This window comes from Euphorbia lathyris, chromosome 6, assembly GCF_963576675.1.
Source record: "Euphorbia lathyris chromosome 6, ddEupLath1.1, whole genome shotgun sequence".
NCBI lineage: Eukaryota > Viridiplantae > Streptophyta > Magnoliopsida > Malpighiales > Euphorbiaceae > Euphorbia > Euphorbia lathyris.
Genome location: NC_088915.1, coordinates 1,233,871 through 1,255,496, shown reverse-complemented (window position 1 = coordinate 1,255,496; position 21,626 = coordinate 1,233,871). Strand labels below are relative to the sequence as shown.

General features: G+C 34.4%; 1 long non-coding RNA gene and 1 other non-coding gene across 3 annotated transcripts; one reads left to right on the top strand and one right to left on the bottom strand.

Moving 5' to 3' along the window:
• Positions 1–53: 53 nt before the first annotated feature.
• On the bottom strand, positions 54–3,283 carry LOC136231947 (uncharacterized). 2 transcript variants are annotated; one of them, XR_010690198.1, is made up of 4 exons: positions 2,956–3,283; positions 1,922–2,011; positions 795–956; positions 54–143 (listed from the first exon to the last, which is right to left on the bottom strand). It is a non-coding gene; the product is annotated as an uncharacterized lncRNA (long non-coding RNA). The 2 variants fall into 2 exon arrangements; XR_010690199.1 differs by having other exon boundaries at positions 1,928–2,011.
• Positions 3,284–19,710: 16,427 nt separating this feature from the next.
• Positions 19,711–19,817, top strand: LOC136234316 (small nucleolar RNA R71). The gene has a single exon (XR_010691205.1). It is a non-coding gene; the product is annotated as a small nucleolar RNA R71 (small nucleolar RNA).
• The last annotated feature ends 1,809 nt before the right edge of the window (positions 19,818–21,626 follow it).

Genomic DNA, 21,626 nt, shown 5'->3' with positions numbered 1-21,626 from the left:
TGGACCATCAGAACTTGAAGAATGGTCTTGAATTTCTAAGATACCGGTGCAGCTGAAACCTAATTCAAAAATTCCCCCTTCCCTATTAAACACCTCCAGCAGCCTCATAGAATGCTTCAAGTTCTTCAATGGCATTTTTTGGCCTGAATTACCAATCAAAATAAGTACAAGCAAAACAGAACATACAAAAGTGGCTGGAAAAACAAATAAAAACTAAGGAGTTCATGTGTAGCCTGAATTAGCAATCAATATTGACTTTGTACTAAGCAATTCCAAATTGCACTTCCTAAGCAGAAATTCATGTACTAAGCAATTAAGAAATTTATGTACACAGCAGAAATTCATGTATTAACAGCAGAAAGCAATTAAGAATATCCAGTTGCACTTCCAAATTGCAATTCCTAAGCAGAAACTAAAATCGGATTGAAATTACGCATAACAGATCACATGAAACAAAAGAGACATAGGAAGTGTATCAAAAGCAATTGATCACGATTAGAAAAATAATGCAACATGAAAAAGAAACCTAGATCAAACCAATAATTAAAAATGTATAGATGATTGCTAACCGAGTTTCCTCTAAATGATCGCCAACTTCAGACAACAATGAAGCTAAACAAAAATCCAACTTAAAAAAATCCAACTAACTGAAGCAGGGCATGAAAGTAGCATACACAAACAACTAAACCCCAAATTTCTATTTGAAAACAAGACTCAGATCAATCAAAATCGGATCAAATTCATAGCAACAGAGCTGCGTTGAAAGTGTATAACAGTCAAAACTAGGACTTTACCAGTGCATATGCATTTTATCTGAAGACAAACTAGCACATAGGCATTTCATACCGGCGACCATGAGAAGCACCAGAATAAGCGCTTGGATCCAGCGGTCCAACTCACCATCTTCAGAGTTAGAACGTTTTCTGCTTCTTCCCAAAGGAGGTTTCAAATTCGACCTACAAATTCAGAACAAACATTAAGAAATCAGCTTATACTCTACTCTTCTATAGTGATGAAGAAAAAAAAAGGAACTACAAAAATGATAACCAAACGGGCATAAATTACACCTATGGCGACTAAGCTTTTCGCTAACTAACATTATGACCACTATACTTCAAAACATTTCAAAACATAAAATCCAGACCAACTAAATAGAAGATTGATGAAGTCTTAAACATTAAAAAGAAAAATGAAATCAGCTAAAGATCCATGCTTGAAAAAATCTGCTTACAACAGAAACATGCAGTCAACGGTAAGAAATATAGCATCCATTTTACCATAACCAATTAATAAAGGTATACTGAAGAATTACGGTCTTCAAAATGAAGAAATGGATCCTATGAACATGCTCGTACAACCATTCACCTTTACTTGAAAGAAAAAGATTGGATTTCTGAAATTGAGTTGAACAACTTAAAGCAAACAGTGTAAAAGTGTTCGTGAGAAGCAAATTGAAACACCTACTTCAGACACACAAAAACAGAAAGTTTGAAACAACTTGACATGTTTAAAAGAAAAAAAGTCAGATTAAGAAATTCACTGGAAGATTGACATCCAAGGAAGTCGGTAAACAAATCCTTTGATATCACAGATTGTATTAGTTAAAAAAACTAGAAAGCTTCTGCAGACTTTTATATGAGTTTTTCCTTTTCTTTACCTATATTTGCAGCATACTCATTAGGATCAGTAAAAAAAAGCACTCTATAATACAAATGCAGAACGTACAAGCTGATTATATATCGATGTTTACATTTGGGAGCTCATACTATCTCTATCGTGTTTGATTACATTTGCAAAAGAATTAACATTGTAGAAACAAGTGTAAGCTATTAATTGGTATAAAATGTAATATATCAATCCATTACCCATAAAATCAATCTGAGTTAGATAGTAAAATGTAAAACTCGAAATGGAGTGTTACCAGTACCAGTGATCCTGTAGTAAAATTCATCCCAGTGATCAAAGCGCTGGCGAGGCAGAGGCAGAGGCAGAGGCTGGAGAGAAGACAAATCTGCAGACAGCACACTATGGTCAAGCTTTTTATCTGGTTTTTACTTCTCTTGAAACCTCTAATGTGTCTCATTGAAAGCAAGTATAAGAAATCAAATAAGGATGATTATGGTTTTTGCAAGCAAATGCAATGAGAAAGAGTTTAAGGACAGAAACCAGACAAGTAGAAAGAAATTGAATTCGGAGTAACACACACAAAAAGTTACACTTTAGAGGCAGCGATTATCGAGTTCATGTGTCTATTAGTGAGTTTGTGTCAAACGAGTCAACATTAACTCAATTTAAAAAAATTACTGTCATAATGATGTCAATCTAATTGGATTAGTGACTACTTTGTGTCGTATTTTCGGGGTAACTCCAATTTCACTATACACCTATACTAATAGTTACATTTATATAAGAATATTTAATAATATTGCTATATTTTTCTATAAACCTATACTAATAGTTACATTCATACTTTTCTCTTCTCTGCTTCTATCCATTGGATAGTTGAATTCCATGTTCACCAACCATGGTATCTAGTCCCCGCATACAATTTTTTTAATTCAAAATGAACAAAATAATATCCCTTATGCCTTATGTTACAACATATTGGCAACAATAACCTTAGGAATTTAGAAATGGCTAATTAGAACCTGAAGCAGTTTATCAATAAAATTAGCTGCATTAGTGAATATAATTAATTACCTATTTCATGGGTACAGGAAAGGATTAACATAACAACAATTTCAAGTTCAAAAGTTCAACATTCCCAAGATAAAATCACAATTGCATTGAAACTAGGAAACCATTTCAGAGACAAAACGCACACACAAATACAATTAATTAGAAAATCATTAAAATCCACAGTGATTAACATCCTAATAAGTATCTACAATCATCTACAATCATACAAAATGAAGACTGAAATTTCTAGGGCACTAGTGCCTAAAGGATTGCTACCTTAATAAAAAGAAGGCTAGAGCTAACAGCCTTCTGCTTCTCGTTCTTCCTTCCTCTATTATCTTTTCAAACTCCTCCAATTTTAGCTCTTCAATTTCAGGTACAAACTCCAGCATACATAAAAAAGTGTCGCCTGCTCCACGATGCTCAGTTAGAGTTAATCGAAGAAGGAAGCCGTAAAGAGTGGAGAGGGATCAGGTCAGATGTCTGAAAGGAGAAAGATTAGATCGGAAAAAAAGAGAGGAGAGTGGCTTAAGTCGGAGAGCAGAGCAGAGAGAAGAGGGGGAAGAGGGGGCTTCGGTCGAGTTTCAGAGCGTAGAGAAGAGAGGAGAGCGGCTAGGTCGAGAATAGAAAGAATTTTAGGGTTTTTCTTTTTTAATGTCATATTTATATTTATTTTTTCTTTTTTAGTTTTTTTTCCAATTAATTTCTATTTTGCATTGCTAAATAAAAATACACGTGGGTAACATAGGCATCAAAGTGTTCTGCTACTTTCTGCGACTATACAAAACCATTAGCGACTATAGCGGTCGCAATTTAGCGACTGAATTATATGTAGTCGCTAATTTCGGTCGCAAAGTAGCATTTTTCTTGTAGTGACTATTTAATCTGAAATAAATATTTTAACATGTCATTATTTAACATTTGACTCAAACAACTATTAAGAATCAGCTAACTTTTACTAAACAAGTTCATACAATCCTCTAATCAAATAAGCTATTCAAATCAGTTATTCAAATCAGCTGATAAAAAAAGTAATCAACTAACTGTTAATATAATCAACTAACATCTAATTGACAAACATGATCTATATAATTATTTTTAAAAATAAAAAAACTAAATAATATATTACTTTAAAACACAAACAACTTATAATTATTTACATGTAAGAAACGCGATAATAAATTTATTCCATCATTCAATTCGAAAGACGATGACTCTTTCTTTTCTTTTTTGACCGTGGCATAAAGCATATTAAAATTACATCTCAACGGTTCACCTTTTGTCCTCGTCTCAAACTACATGTGTACAGTCAGGATTTACTGGACGCTGGATTCACTCACACCAAACTCTCCTATATATACCCCTCTCTTGCCTTCTCTCTTCTCCATTACTCTCAATTTCTATCTCTCTGATCTGATTAATTTGAGAATCAACAAACAAGTAATTAAAAAATGGCGAGCTCATGCTTTTCTCTTTGTTTGATAATGGTGTTGATGGCCGGATCTTCCATCGCACAGTCGCCGTCTTCATCACCTACTAGATCGGGGCTTGCTACACCACCACCAGTATCTGCTCCTACTCCAACTCCAACTCCAGTTGTGAAACCACCGGTTTCTTCTCCTTCTCCATCGAGTACCGCTACTCCTCCGGTGAATGCTCAATATCCGGCTATACTGTTAACTCTCCTCCATCTCCTTCGGCTTCACCTACTAGATCGCCGTTTGCTACACCACCACCACCCCTATCTGCTCCTACTCCAACTCCAGTTGTGAAACCACCGGTTTCTTCTCCTTCTCCTTCTCCATGGAGTACAGTTACTCCTCCTCCGGTGAATGCTCAATCTCCGGCTACTGTTAACTCTCCTCCTCCTGCAACAGGTTCTCCTTTTCCTTCTGTACTCCCGCCGTCTACAATCTTTGGTTCTCCATCTAATGCTCCTGCTCCAGCTGAAAACGCTGCCGTATTCAATAGATTTACTATTTCTGTATCTTTAGCTATCTGTCTGCTCACCACCGTTTTGGTTTTATAGAGTCTATATTATCCGATATTGTTTCTGTTTTTATTTATTTAACAATTCTTTTGTATTATTCACCACAGGTGGTGGCTAATATGAGTAATTTTTTATATATGACATTTAAAATAGTTAATAATACATGAGTATTTTATTTCTAATTAGGGGTGTGCATAGGTTTGGTTTATTGAACTGAAGTGATTGAATTTGGGTTTTTGATATTTGGCTTCTGTATCGTTTTTATTTTTAAGTGTATTTCAGTACTTAATACTGAACCACACTGAATTACATATATTCAACATTATTTTATAAATATACATATATTTGATTTTATAAGTTTATTTTTTTTATAATTATCATGATAATCAGTTAATATAAATTTATTTTAGAAGTATTTTAATTTTTTTATTTTTGAAGTAAATTTAATGATAAAATATAGTGATTTATATTTGTTATTTTCAAAAAAAATTTGACTAAAATCGTACGGTTTAAAACCGAACCGAATTAAATATTTGGTTCGATAGTATTTTGGTTTCACATATTATTTGATTTGGTATTGGTGTGAATTATTTTAGTAATTTTTGTTCGGTTTGGTTCGGTTTTGAACCGATACACACCCCTACTTCTAATAATGGTAGCAAAATAGCAAATTTATTTGTCTCTAACATTTGACCTCTAACTTTAACATTTAGGCTTTATGTTGTATCTTAATTATAATTCGTTTAATCATCCTATTATACTTTAGTTCAATGCGACATAAATTATGTTTATAATATCCCAAAAGAAAAAAAAAGTGGTTATGCATGGGTACATTTAGGGATGACGGGACGGAGAATCCGATAAGGATCCCCATGGGACGGGGATGAGGATCATTTTATTCTCTATGAAGGAGATGGAACGGGGATGTAGATAGGTATCCCCGTCCCATGTGGATCCTTGTCTCCGCCCCTTAATCTTCGATAAGGATCCTCGATTATTCCCATGATAATTGATTTTTTAATTAGGTGATTGATTGTTTTCAATTATTTGTTAGTTTTTTGTGATTTGAAATTTTTGAGGATGATTGTTAATACTTGGTATTATTAGCCACTATTTTTTAAATGTTTTTGTCTTTATTTAAATGGTGATTTCCCGCGAAAAATGAGGAATGTTGATAACGTTTTTGGAACATCTGTAAAACGAGGAATGAAGATCTCCATGGGGACATGAATTGGGGGATAAGTTTGTTTCCGGTTAGCTCGTGGTGACCGAGATGGGGAATCCCGGACTAGTCGGGAACGGGGATGAGAATGCATTCTCCACCCTGCCCCGTTTACATCTCTCGTAACATTGAAAATAACACTTTAAACAAGTTTAATATTAGATACAGTTCAAGCAAGTTTAAGGGACTATTCAGAACACCAAAAAAGTTTGTGGAACTAATTAAGGTTTTTGAATATATTTAGGAGGAATTGATATATCAAGCTTTAAAAATATATTTTCATTAAGCCCTTGTTTGGGAGGAGGATAATGGGAGTAAATGGGAGTAATGGAAGGTTAATTATTAAGTTAACCTTGTTTGGGAGTTATTTTTTGGGAGTAAATGGAGGTTAATGGGGTTAAATCTTTACTTGCTCTAACCTCCAAACTCTAACCTCCAAAATTGGGGTTAATGGGAGTAACGTAAACTATTTAAAAATTTATTGTCTCTGGAGAGTAAATTTAACCTTCATTCCCCTCCAAATTTAAACTCCCAAACAAGGTTAAACATTTAACCTCATTTACATCCTATAAACTCCCAAACAAGGTTAATTTTTAACATTCCATTCCATCACTTCCCTTCCCTTTCCATTACCTCATTTAACTCTCACATTCGTTAACCTCCAAACTCCCAAACAAAGGCTAAGTCATTAAAAAGGAAGAGATAGTAAAATTATTTCCTATTTTAATTTAGCAACTTTTTATTTTATAATCTTAATATAATACACAACTCTGGTAAAGATTAAAATAATTTACTTGAAGATTTATAATTAGAGGTGGTGATTAATGCTAAGAAAAAGTTAGTTTAATCAATTTTATTTTTCTTCTAAGTAATATCAGTAAAAATGATGGAATGGTTAAAAAAGTTAGTTTCTTGTCCTTCTCCTTCTCCATCGAGTACTGCTACTCCTCCTCCGGTGAATGCTCAATCTCCGGCTATTGTTAACTCTCCTCCATCTCCTCCTCCACCTACAGCAGGTTCTCCTTTTCCTTCTGTAATCCCGCTGTCTACAATCTTTGGTTCTCCATCTTATTCTCCTGCTCCAGCTGAAAACGCTGCCGTATTTAATATATTTACTATTTCTGGATCTCTAGCTATCGGTGTGCTCACCACCGTTTTTGTTTTATAGAGTCTTTATTATCTGATATTGTTTCTGTTTTTATTTATTTAACAATTCTTTTGTATTATTCACCACAGGTGTTGGCTAATATGAGCAATTTTTTATCTATGACATTTAAAATAGTTAATAATACATGAGTAATTTTATTTCTAATTAGGGGTGTTTATCGGTTTGGTTTATTGAATTTGGGTTTTTATGATTTCGGTTTGGTATCGGTTTTATTTTTAAGTGTATTTCAGTACTTGATACTGAACCATACTGAATTACATAGATTCAACATTATTTTATAAATATATATTTATTTGATTTTATAAGTTTATTTTTTTTTAAAATTATTATGATAATAAGCTAATATAAATATATTTTAGAAGTATTTTAATTTTTTTATTTTTGAAAGTAAATTTAATGTTGTATTTGTTTTTTTCATTTTTTTTTGACTAAAATCGTTCGGTTTAAAACCGAACCGAATTAAATATTTGGTTCGGTTGTATTTTGGTTTCACATACTATTTGATTTGGTGTTGGTGTGAATTATTTTAGTAATCTTTGTTTGGTTTGGTTCGGTTTTGAACCGATACACACCCCTACTTCTAATAATGGTACCAAAATAACAAATTTATTTATCTCTAACTTTAACATTTAGGCTGTATGTTGTATCTTAATTATAATTCGTTGAATCATTCTATTATACTTTAATTCAATGAGACTAATATCCCAAAAGAAAAAAAAGAGTGGTTATGCATGGGTACATTTAGGGATGACGGGACAGAGAATCCGATAAGGATCCCCATGGGACGGGGATGAGGATCATTTTATTCTCCATGAAGGAGATGGGACGGGGATGGAGATAGGTATCTCCGTCCCGTGTGGATCCTTGTCTCCATCCCCTTAATCTCCGATAAGGATTCTCGATTATTCCCCATGATAATTGATTTTTGGACGATTTAAGTATATTTTAATTAGGTGATTGGTTGTTTTCAATTGTTTGTTAGTTTTTTGTGATTTGAAAATTTTGAGGATGATTGTTAATACTTGGTATTATTAGCCACTGTTTTTTAAATGCTTTTGTGTTTATTAATTCTTTTTAAATATAAACGTTGATTCCCCGCTGAAAATGATGAATGTTGATAACGTTTTTGGAACATTCTCCATGGGGACAGGGATAAGGGATAAGTTTGTTCCCGGTTAGCTCGTGGTGACGGGGATGGGTGTTGAGGGATTTCCGCAAGTGCACGGTATACGCTTGTAGTAATAAAAGATATCGATCCCACAGGGAACGTTATTTAACAAAACTTATTTATAATCGGTTAAATTTACTTTTAAGGTTTATAATATGGAAAATCGTTTAATCGGTTTTGGTTTTGAAATTGCTAGAATAAAAATTAGATTAGAATATGAAGATGTTAGAAAATATCTGATTTAAGAATGAATTTGCAAAACAGGAACGTTTTAGTACTTTTAGAAAAGTAAACAAGTATATTTGTTTGCATTAAGCAAAAAAAACAACTTTAAACTTTGTACGAATTATAAAGATGAAATAAATGACGGAACATCTAATTAATTGGCTTTGAACGCGATAAAACCCTTTCGGGATAGTTGCCCTTAATCAAATTAAAACTCTTTCGAGATAATAATTTGCCTAAGTGTTCAACAAAGTTTCCTTGTAAAGATTTTGGATTAAATACGTTTTAATGAAAACACCAGCAGTCACTTTAGTGGATTGGTTACCATAAGTGCTACATAAAGATCTATCGAATAGAACGAGCTTTATTAGATGAAATATAAATTGATACAAGTTTACAGAGAACATGGAGCATTGAATTCTTCGACGACGTGCAAGTGAACGGGTTGTCAATCCTTTCCTTGGGTTTCGTTAGAGTTTGTCAGGCTCAGGGGCGAATCCTCTACTCAATCTTCTCGTTGAATCTTCGTAATAGAGACTGGGTCGGTCTACTACCAAAATGTAAACTAAACTGGAACAATGTCTAAACGTTACTGAATTTGTTATTATTTAGTAAACAATGTGTGTACATCATATTGCTTTTGAACAGAATCGAAATCTAACTTCTGAATCACTTGATTCGAAATTTCTGCATAAATTCTACACTAATCTCTTTCTTCTACACATATATCATTATATCTCAACTCTCCATCAACTCTTTATTTATAGATGTTGAAGAGTCTTGATTGAAGTGTCGTGTCCGTTGTGAAGGATCGTGTCTGCTATGAAAGGACGTCTTTATCCACCCGAACGATCGTGTTTCGTCAAAAACGAAAGTGTGTAACTAGGCTTCTAAAATCTCCTGCTCGTACCGAGAATATTAAATTCTCTACCGAGAATGGGGGAGCAATAATTTGTACTTCGGACGAAGGGAAGGAGAGGCTGAGGGACGCGTGTCGCGACCGTGAATATTGGGGGGCGCGGTCGCGGCATGAAGCATTTTTCACTTCTTTGGCTCTCGTTCGTGTCCTCGACTTGGCGTTATTAATTTTCGTTGTCTTCGACTCCTTTTGTAGGGCTTTTCTTCTATTTTTGAGCTCTTTTTACTCCTTTTTGGATTTTACCAAATATTTATGTACCTTGCATGAAAGAAACATATTCGGGAGTAAAAGTATTCTAAATAAGTATAAATAGCATAAATTCGTAACAATATTGATGTAATTATTGATGATATTTTAGGTATATTTTGGGCTTAACAAATCTACACACTTAATCTTTTGCTAGTCCCGAGTAAAATTTCACTGAATTCATTCTCTAACTAATCTCTTTATGAAAATAAAACATATATCTCTGTATTACCTTTTAAATTAGTTAAGCCGAAAAGACTAACTTCTCATGGCAAATTTATACGCAAAATATCAAACTAACTCAGTATAAATACGATATATCATTCATCTTGTATTTCAAATTTTTGTATTGAAGCATTCGGGACGAAATAAGCACGCAAGTTATTGAATCTTTCATCTCAAAGCATTTCAAAGAACTAAAATTTTCTTTCCCAAACCTAGACTAATATATGAGATATATGAAAATGAATAAGTACTTGATTTTAATTTTTATTATTTTTTTTTGTCTTGGTTACGCCCGAAATAAGGGTGGTTTTAACCGTAACCTTATACGTATTTTTACTTTGCTTAGTGTTTGCTTAAGAGGTACCGACCATGCCATGGGTGGACGCAATCGCTACTTTAAACTTAAACACATTTATTATTTTTTTCTTTAAACGTTCATTCCATACCTCGATTGTCATAAGGGTGGTCACAACCGTGGCCAAAAGTAAACGGTACTTAATTATTCTTCCCTTTCATACCTCGATTGTGATAAGGTTGGTCTCAATCGTGGCCAAAAGTTAAGAATTCAACTAATTGATTAATTAATATGAATTATAAAATTGTAATTTGGGAAAAAAAATAGCACATTCATCCTATATTGACTTAAAATTCAACATGTATTATGGCTAAAGTTTCCTTAAAAAACTTCAATTGGTGTTAATGTAAGACGAAATCAAACTGAGATAAAATTTGTTAGTTCAATTTAATGCCTATAAACCTAATTGAAAATTTAAAATAAGATTTATTGTATCATGATTTCATGATATAAAACAGAGATTGAAAATAAAGAATTTATTTAATTAAAATATATTCACTCGAGACAATTTTTACTTAAAATCGTATCGGAGATTTGTGAAAAATTTGAAAAATATTACCCGTATAGAAATATCATTTCTAACGATAATGATAACCTAAAAATAATCATATTAACTTATGATTAATTTTAAAAAATATATGAAAATGTAAAGTTAATAAAAATAGCATTTTAAACAAGTTTATGTTGCAAAATACGTTGCATTTGTTATAAATCATTCGTTGCGTTTGTTATTTGTGCTAGAAAAACGAAAATGATGTACATCTCCTCCCACACTTAAATTGGACCATGTCCTCATTGGTGAAAAAGCGAGATATCAAGAATAATAAGCACAAAAATTAAGCATACGAAATAAAGATAGGAATGGTGCAAATGAAACATTCAACATAAATTTAAAAATTGAAAATTGTACCAAACACATGAAACTGAAAATTGTTCCAAATTATAACAAGATAATAAAATTAAAGAAACAACCTAAGCTTGAGGTGGGGAATCGGGAGGTGTAGGTGACGTCTCCACATTGCGGCGTCGGAAAAAGGAAAGCATCCGATGCCGAGTCGATCGATGTTCACGTCTCAAAAGGTTGAGGTTGTCATTCATCACCATATTGTTTTCAACCAAATCATCAATTCTTAATTCATTTGACGATTGTTGGAATTGATTTGGTTCAAAATCCTCCATAAATCTACCGGATCATCCTCCGCTTGAGGTGCTTGGGGTTGTGCTTGAGCCGGTGGTTCATCCTCCTCGCCTTCCGCCTCTCCGCCGCCTTCGGTACCTACAAATTGAGAACTTGAAGTGCCACCACCCATAGTGCCACGAAGATGGGCAATTCGGGTAGCATAGGAAATAAAGACGGGAGGTCCTTGTGGAAGCAATAAATGAGCTCGCTCAAGGGCCGAGATGTCCAAAAGCGGAACATACCCATGGTAGGTGGACATGTCATAATCGGCCAACTCACCCCGTGCTCCCAACACAATTGCGGTGATAAAATTACAGAGAGGGATCTGAATGGTACTAGCCCTCGAAGCACGGAACAAATTATCAAACAAAATACCAATGCTATCAATCCGCAAGCCTTTAAGAAAACTATCCAAATCATACAAATCCCGAACCTGAATCTTGGAACTCTCAACACGACCAAACAAGGAAAAACTCAAATACTTATGAAAGAAGAACACACAATTGTCCTTAATCAACTTGCTTGAAGTGTTTTTCGAATTAAAATAATCTTGGTCCGAAAGAGTTTGCCAAACCGCATCATTATCAAAATCTTTAGGCTTATCATAAAAATTAGAAGTAGGGAAACCAAACATATTTCCCATTGCATCATAATCAATGGTGTATGTGATACCATTATTCCTAAAAGAGATTGAGGTTTTCTTCTTGTTCATGGTCAAAGTGACCAAAAATTCCACTACATATTCATTAATACGTGGGAAACGCATATTAACGAATTCTTGCCAACCCAATGCTTCAATAAAGGCATCAATTCGAGTAGAGAAATTTAATGCTCTTACCGAATGGAAGTCTAAGAAGTGTATATCGACAAATTGGCGGTCGGCTTGAGAAAAATGTTTGAAACGAGCGGCTTCCTCCTCTGAATAGATATCGAAATAAGCTCCGCATTGAACCCGAATGCGATTAGCTTCCGTAACAGCGGGCTTGTTACCAACACGCTTAGTCCTAACCATGGTGATGGTGTTTAGTGTTTTTAGGGTTTGAGAAGAAAAAGAAAAAGAAAAAGGAATTGTGAGAAAAAGTAAAGCTTGAAGATGAGTTTGGGGGTGTTGAATTGGAAGTGATTGAAAATAGAAAAGAGGATAGAAATTGGAGTGAATAGATTGGGAAGAGTAAAAGTAGATTTTTCCGGGAAGAGTTTGGAGTAAGGGATTGGGTAAAAATAGAGGTGATGTGAGGTTTGTGTAAGAGGTAGGTTTATATAGGGTTGTATAGGTATGTGAATAGGTAGAATAGGAATAGGAATAGGCAAAATTTAGTGTCAAAATCGGAATAAAATGGGCAAATTATACGCGTGTCGCGACCGCGAATGGCAAAGCCGCGGCCGCGGCACGCGATGTTCAGGGAATTTTCGCCCTGAAATCGGTCCAAACTTGCTGCTCATACCGAGAATTATTAATTCTCGGTAGAGAATTGGTAAAAATGGCCTATTTGGGTGCCTATTGACTTGGTTTGTGCAGTTTTGTTGAAGGAATGGTTCCTGAACTTAATATTAAGTGTTCCTGCACTTAAAAACTAAAATAAATGACATTAATTGCAAGGAAAACCAAAGGTTTAAACTTAATAAATTGAATTAAAGTGTAATAAATTGGTTTATGAATAATTAATGAAACTTAAATGTTCATTTATGCATATAAGTTAAGAGAACCATATTAAATACATAATAAGTGCATGTTATTACATTTTTAATACATGAATTGAATTGATTAAATGAAAACTTAATGCATTGAAAATAAATTGAGTTACAAATAGAATTAAATATGGATATATGTGTGGAAAAATAGAAAACCATATTAGTTCATGTGAATCCTTTTTATCTTAATTTTGAGTAAGAATAATTAGAATCGTCCCATATGAAATATGCTAAGTATAGATAATGGATCAAATGGATAAGTCTAATAAAATTAAGAATTGAACTAAATAAGATCTTTATTATATAAACATATGTACAAATAATGAAAAAAAACCAATAATTAATAAAAAACAAAATATATACAAAAATAAAATGAAAAACATAAACTATTCTACATATTCATCCCTATCTAACGGGATATTTCTAGCCTTAATACGATCAATTTGAAACTGCACGAAAGTTTCACGTTCCGGTGCAGACAAAAATTGAGGCCCTGCTCGAAAGACACGTTTCACAAGTCCTTCGTGCTCGAGAAATTCATAGTCAATTGTCGGGAAGAATTCATCATCACTCCAGGGAACATCAATGGTACCCTTTGAACCGAGAATTATTCCACAGATTATATTGCCGAACCCAATCTTCTTATCTTTGGATGGAGAAGCGGCGACAAGACCCTCCATCAGAATCTTTGAAGAATCCACTGCATTTCCCCGGAATATATCTCCAAGGACATAAAGATATGTGTCACGGACTACACTACTGAATGTGCGCCCGAATAAACTGTGACACAGGAATTTGTGCAGATACAGCATGGAGTTGGAGCGAAAAGAGTGATTATAGGCGAGTTTTGAATTGAATCGCCAGAATCCAGTGAGCATTCTCCAAACATCCGTGGATGTCATGTCTCTTCCAGGATGACGTTTGATTGTATCCCTTGGGGGAAAACCAAACCAAGCATGCAACTCGGGATAGCCGAAAGTGAAGATTTCGCCTTCTCGACGAAAACTGAGACGTACCCTTCGTTTGTTAGTGAAACGAACGGTACAGAAGAATTCGAGTATCCAGTCGCCTATTATTGGAAATCGCATTTTGGCGAATTTTGTCCACCCTAAGCGCTCCATATAGCGGCTCATGTCATCACTAATTCCAAGTTGGTTGTTAAGGAATTCATCCATATACAACATTCCGGTGAAGAATTTGTAACGGAGATTCCAATAACGCCTACCTTCATCGTGGTTGAAGATAGGAAAAGGCGCCCCATATCGTTTGGATAAGTCTGGGCATTTGTTGATTGAGGCAGCATTGTGCCTAGATGGTTTGTATTTGGTAGGCATGGTGTAAAGTTTGTGTTACTTTAGCAAAGAACGGTGTTTGCGAAGAAAATCAGAGTTCTGACAAAGATGAAAAGAATTGTAACAGAACTCGAATCCTCTAGGATTAATTTATAAGAGTTGAAGATGAAAAGAGGTGTTGTTTTAAGTATGAAAAGGTATAAAATTACACCTTTCGGGAATGAAGAAACTTAATGTTTCGTTTGGCAAGAGGTTCGTTGAAAGGGTTAGGATGTTTCAGACCTGATAGCGCAGAAATTACGCGTGTCGCGACCGAGAATGGCTAAGCCGCGGTCGCGACACGCGATTTCCTTGCGGAAATCAAGCATCGAAGCTACCTCCCTATTCACGGTAGAGAATTTAAAATTCTCGGTATGAACAGAGAAATCCGAACCTGTTTGGACTATTCTTTAAAAGGGGATTCTCGGCAGGGAATTCTAAATTCTCGGCAGAGAATTGCCTAAAACTTCAAATTCATCTTAATTTCCTAAAAATTAAATCTAAAATCATAAAATAGAAATATTTTATGCATTTAAATCATAACATAAAGTCATCTAATCATAAAAATGGCATTTTGGAAAAATAAAATAAAATTAAACTAAAATAAAATAAATGAACAAAATTATAAAAACAATAAAACAAAAGAAACTGTGTAAGATAAACTGAGTAATTTATTGGTCAGATAATCTTGTTACGAACGGAATTTCAATTTGTGAAATATTTTCGTAATAGATTTTACATCGATTACCATTAACTTTGAATCGAACTCCAGTAGGACCTTCCAGTTCTAAAGAACCATAATCGAATGTTTTGACGACTAAATATGGTCCTAACCATCTGGACTTAAGTTTTCCTGGAAATAAACGAAGTCGTGAATTAAATAACAGCACTTTATCCCCAACATTAAAGTGTTTGACTTTAATTTTGGTATCGTGCCATTTTTTCACTTTTTCTTTATAAATCTTTGCATTTTCGTAAGATAGATGACGTAACTCATCTAACTCATTCAAATTGAGCAAACGTTTCTTACCTGCTTGTTGTAAATCAAAGTTTAGTTCTTTAATAGCCCAATAGGCTTTATGTTCTAATTCGACTGGCAAATGACATGCCTTCCCATACACTAAGCGGTACGGAGTCATTCCTATTGGTGTTTTAAATGCAGTACGGTATGCCCATAGCGCATTATTGAGTTTAGAAGACCAATCTTTTCTAGAAGATGAAACTGTTTTCTCGAGAATCCATTTGAGTTCTCTATTTGATATCTCCGCCTGACCATTTGACTTAGGATGGTACGACGTTGATACGCGGTGGCGTACTCCATACTTTTTCATAAGCGTTTCAAAACTCTTGTTTATAAAATGAGTACCGCCATCACTAACGATAACTCTTGGACAACCAAATCTACAAAATATATCGTCAAGAAAATTAACGACAACTTTAGAATCGTTCGTCGGGGTTGCAATTGATTCAACCCACTTTGAAACATAATCAACGGTAACTAATACGTAAGTTTTACCATTGGAAGGGGGAAAAGGTCCCATGAAATATATTCCCCACATATCGAAGACTTCAACTTCTAATATGGTTGTGAGGGGCATCTCATCTTGCCTTCCTAGATTTCCTGTTCTTTGGCACTTATCACAACGAGTAATAAATGAACGGACGTCCTTAAACATCGTAGGCCAAAAGAAACCGCTTTCAAATATTCTAGCGGCTGTCTTGTTAACTTCATTATGTCCTCCATAAGAGCTAGAATGGCATTCCGATATTATGGATTCGTATTCATTTTCACCAACGCATCTCCTAATTATCCCGTCACCACAAGTTTTGAACAAAAAAGGATCTTCCCAAAAATATTGTTTAATATCGAAGAAAAATTTCTTCTTTTGTTGGAAATCTAATCCTTCCGGAACAATATTGGCTGCAAGATAATTAGCAATATCTGCATACCAAGGTGACATGGCACTTTTTATTTGATAGAGATGTTCATCAGGGAAATCATCTCGTATACCGATAGTTTCACCTATAGGACCGTTTTCATCTTCAAGTCTCGATAGATGATCGGCGACAAGGTTTTCTACTCCCTTTTTGTCTTTTATTTCTATATCAAATTCTTGTAACAATAAAACCCATCTAATTAGACGCGGTTTTGCATCCTTCTTAGCAAATAAATATCTTAATGCTGCATGATCAGTATAAATAATAACTTTTGAACCTAATAAATATGACCTAAACTTGTCACATGCAAAAACTACAGCTAACATTTCTTTTTCTGTTGTGGTGTAGTTTAACTGTGCACCAGACAGTGTATGACTTGCATAATAAATGACATGAAGTTTCTTATCCTTCCTTTGACCTAAAACACATCTGACAGCTAAATCACTTGCATCACACATAATTTCAAATGGTAAATCCCAATCGGGTTTAGCAATAATAGGTGCACTGACTAAAGCAGTTTTCAATGTTTCGAAAGCTTTAACGCATTCTTCATTAAAATCAAAGGTAGAATCTTTCATGAGTAAATTAGTAAGTGGTTTGGAAATTACAGAAAAATTCTTAATAAATCTTCTGTAAAAACCAGCATGTCCTAAGAATGATCTTACTCCCTTAACAGTAGTTGGAGGGGGTAATTTCTCTATTACTGAGGTTTTTGCTCTATCTACTTCTAATCCTTTTTCAGATATTTTGTGACCTAAAACAATTCCTTCGTCAACCATGAAATGACATTTTTCCCAGTTTAATACCAAATTTGTTTCTTCACACCTAGACAAAACTTTATCCAAGTTTTCTAGGCACGAATCAAAAGAATCTCCATAAACTGAAAAATCGTCCATAAAAACTTCCATGATATCTTCAATGAAATCATTAAAAATCGCAGTCATACAACGTTGAAATGTTGCAGGTGCGTTACATAGACCAAAGGACATTCTTCTATATGCAAATGTTCCGTAAGGACATGTGAAGGTTGTTTTATCTTGGTCATCCGGGTAAATGCATATTTGAAAGAATCCGGAGTAACCATCAAGAAAACAACAGAAAGCATGACCAACTATCCTTTCGATCATTTGATCAATGAAAGGAAGTGGAAAATGATCTTTCCTAGTTGCTTTATTTAGATTTCTATAATCTATACAAACCCTCCAAACAGTGGTGGTTCGTGTAGGTATTAATTCACCTTCTTCATTCCTTACAACTGTTATGCCTCCCTTTTTAGGTACACAATGGATTGGACTAACCCATTCACTATCCGAAATAGGGTAGATAATTCCATTGTCCAGAAGTTTAGTAATCTCATTTTTTACTACTTCTTTCATGTTCGTATTTAGGCGTCTTTGCCTATCCGCTTTAGGTGGCTTATCTTCTTCTAAGTGAATTCTATGCATTACAATACTTGGATTAATACCTTTTAAGTCTAAAATTTGCCAACCCATACTTCCTATCATATTTCTAACAACTTCTTTCAATTTCTCTTCTTGGACTTGTGTTAATTTGTTAGAGATAATAATAGGTAGAGAATCACCTTCGCCTAAGAAAGCGTACCTCAAATGACTTGGTAATTCTTTAAGTTCTAATTTAGGTGGAATTATAATTGAAGGCGGAACTGGTCCATCTTCTCGAATCAAAGGTTCTGGGTCCTTATCTTCTAGTTCTTCACTCATTATAGGTTCTATTATTTCTTCTTTTTGAACAATGTCATTTACACATTCTTCAATTAAATCAAGTTTTATACAAGCGAAATCTTCCATAGGATATTTCATCGCTTGATTCATATCAAACTCAATCTTATCATCGCCTATTCTTAAAACTACTTTCCCTTCCGACACATCAACTAGAGCACGTCCCGTGTTCATGAACGGTCTACCAAAGATTAGCGGACAATTTACGTCATAAGCAAAATCTAAAATAACGAAATCGGTAGGAAAAATAAATTTGTCAACTTTAACTAAACCATCCTCAATTATACCATATGGTCTTTTAGTGGTTTGATCCGCTAATTGTAAAACCATATTGGTACGTTTGATGTCTTCTTCTAAGCCTAACTTATTAAAAATAGATAATGGCATCAAGTTAATACTTGCTCCTAAATCACAAAGACAACTTGGGAATTCTATATCGCCCAATTTACATGGAATGGTAAAACATCTGGGATCTTTGAGTTTCGTGGGCAAATTGCTTGACACAATCGAACTACAATCTTCAGTTAGTGAAATGGATGAAATTCCTTCCCAACTGATTTTCTTTGAAATTAAATCTTTGATGAATTTTCCATAATTGGGAATTTGCGTAATTGCATCCATAAACGTTAAATTAATATGCAAATTCTTAAGTTTGTCTAAAAATGTTAAAAGTTGTTTGTCATAGTCCTTATTGCGGACTTTGTGTGGAAAAGGTGGTTTGGGTACAAAAGTTTTTGTACTAGAGTCAATCGGTGCATCTTTTTGTTTTAATGTATCTTCTTTGGGCTTCGGTAAATCAGTTCCAGGTAAAGTCGAATTTCCGGGCATTTCCGGGCCTAAGTAGTTTTTCCCTGAACGAAGAGTGATAGCCTTAACATGCTCTTTCGGATTTTCATCCGTATGGCTTGGAAGACTTCCCTCTTTGCGGGATGGAATTGATTTAGCGAGTTGTCCAATTTGAATCTCCAGATTATGAATGCTAGATGATTGGTTTTTAATAAGCTGATCGAATTTATTCTCGATCCGTTTAAAACCATCGTCGTGATTACTTATTTTTCCGCTCATCGCATCAATGAATTTGTCGATTTTAGAAGATAAAGTGCTAATCGAATCTCTTGATTGATTTTGATAATTAGTAGTACGATTTTGATTAGCATTAACATTATTATTGTCTCTCCAGTTAAAGTTAGGATGATTTCTCCATCCAGGATTATATGTGTTGGAATAAGGGTTATTATTTTGGTTTTGCCCTTGGACAAAATTTACCTGTTCAATTTCACTCATACCTTCGTAATCCACTTCCGTTTGGATTGGTTGACCATTAGGATCACACGGTGCCATAAACCTATCAATTTTGTGCGACAAGGCAGAAAATTGGGCTTGCAACATCGCTACTGGATCAAGATTCACTATACCTTTTACTGATGAAGTAGTTGAGGATGATGGTTTCACTATTGGTATGTGTCCACGTTCCGCGGGCCACATACTGCTGTTGATTGCCATTTCCTCTAAAAGTTCTCTTGCTTGGGCAGATGTTTTCTTCATGAATAACCCTCCAGACATAGTGTCCAATGAACCTCTAGTTGTAGGATTTAGTCCATTATAAAATGTTTGCATTAAAAGTTCAGCGGGCAATTGGTGGTGTGGGCATAAATGTTGAAGTTCTTTAAAATGTTCCCAAGCCTCATAAAGAGTTTCACTATCATTTTGAGAAAAAGATGTTAACTCTTTAATGACTCTTGCGGTTTTTGCTAAAGGGAAAAATTTTGATAAAAATGCTTGGGCTAATTGCTCCCAAGTCTCAATTGATGTGGCTGGCATAGAAGTTAACCATTCTTTGGCTCGATCCTTCAAAGTAAAAGGAAAAAGGCGAAGTTTGATTGCTTCTGCAGTTACATCAGTAATTTTTAAAGTGTCACAAATTTCTAAGAAATTTGTCAAATGGGTATTAGGATTTTCATTAGGTAACCCGTAAAACGTTACATTATTTTGCAACATATTAAGCAACGCAGGCTTAATTTCAAAATGATGTGCATTAATTTGGGGTCTAACTAAACTGTTTGTTACACCGGCCACTCCTGGCCTAGCGTAATCCATAAGTGTGGCCATAACTTCTGGCTCGGTAATTTTAGTTTTTTTATTGGGGTTTGGTTTTTCTTTTTCTTTTCTTTCTTGTTCTTTTTAAGAGTTCTTTCAATTTTTGGGTCAATAGGATCTGGTGACGTGCCCGAACTTCGAGAACTGCGCATGAACTTGAAATTTCGCACGAACAGAAACTACCTACAAAACAGAATTTGAAAAATAAATAAATAAATATGTTAGTAATTGAAAATAATTAAAAATATAAAAGTTTGAATAAGTATGAATGAACCTAGATTCGTAATAAAACACGAAAAATTTAAAATTTTGTCAAAAATTTTGGCGTTCCCCGGCAACGGCGCCAAAAACTTGTTGAGCGATTTCCGCAAGTGCACGGTATACGCTTGTAGTAATAAAAGATATCGATCCCACAGGGAACGTTTTTTAACAAAACTTATTTATAATCGGTTAAATTTACTTTTAAGGTTTATAATATGGAAAATCGTTTAATCGGTTTTGGTTTTGAAATTGCTAGAGTAAGAATTAGATTAGAATATGAAGATGTTAGAAAATATCTGATTTAAGAATGAATTTGCAAAACAGGAACGTTTTAGTACTTTTAGAAAAGTAAACAAGTATATTTGTTTGCATTAAGCAAAGAAAACAACTTTAAACTTTGTACGAATTATAAAGATGAAATAAATGACGGAACCTCTAATTAATTGGCTTTGAACGCGACAAAACCCTTTCGGGATAGTTTCCCTTAATCAAATTAAAACTCTTTCGAGATAATAATTTACCTAAGTGTTCAATAAAGTTTCCTTGTAAAGATTTTGGATTAAATACGTTTTAATGAAAACACCAGCAGTCACTTTAGTGGATTGGTTACCATAAGTACTGCATAAAGATCTATCGAATAGAACGGACTTTATTAGATGAAATATAAATTGATACAAGTTTACAGAGAACATGGAGCATTGAATTCTTCAACGACGTACAAGTGAACGGGTTGTCAATCCTTTCCTTGGGTTTCGTTAGAGTTTGTCAGGCTCAGGGGCGAATCCTCTACTCAATCTTCTCGTTGAATCTTCGTAATAGAGACTGAGTCGGTCTACAACCAAAATGTAAACTAAACTGGAACAATGTCTAAACGTTACTGAATTTGTTATTATTTAGTAAACAATGTGTGTACATCATATTGCTTTTGAACAGAATCGAAATCTAACTTCTGAATCACTTGATTCGGAATTTCTGCATAAATTCTACACTAATCTCTTTCTTCTACACATATATCATTATATCTCAACTCTCCATCAACTCTTTATTTATAGATATTGAAGAGTCTTGATTGAAGTGTCGTGTCCGTTGTGAAGGATCGTGTCTGCTGCGAAAGGACGTCTTTATCCACCCGAACGATCGCGTTTCGTCAAAAACGAAAGTGTGTAACTAGGCTTCTAAAATCTCCTGCTC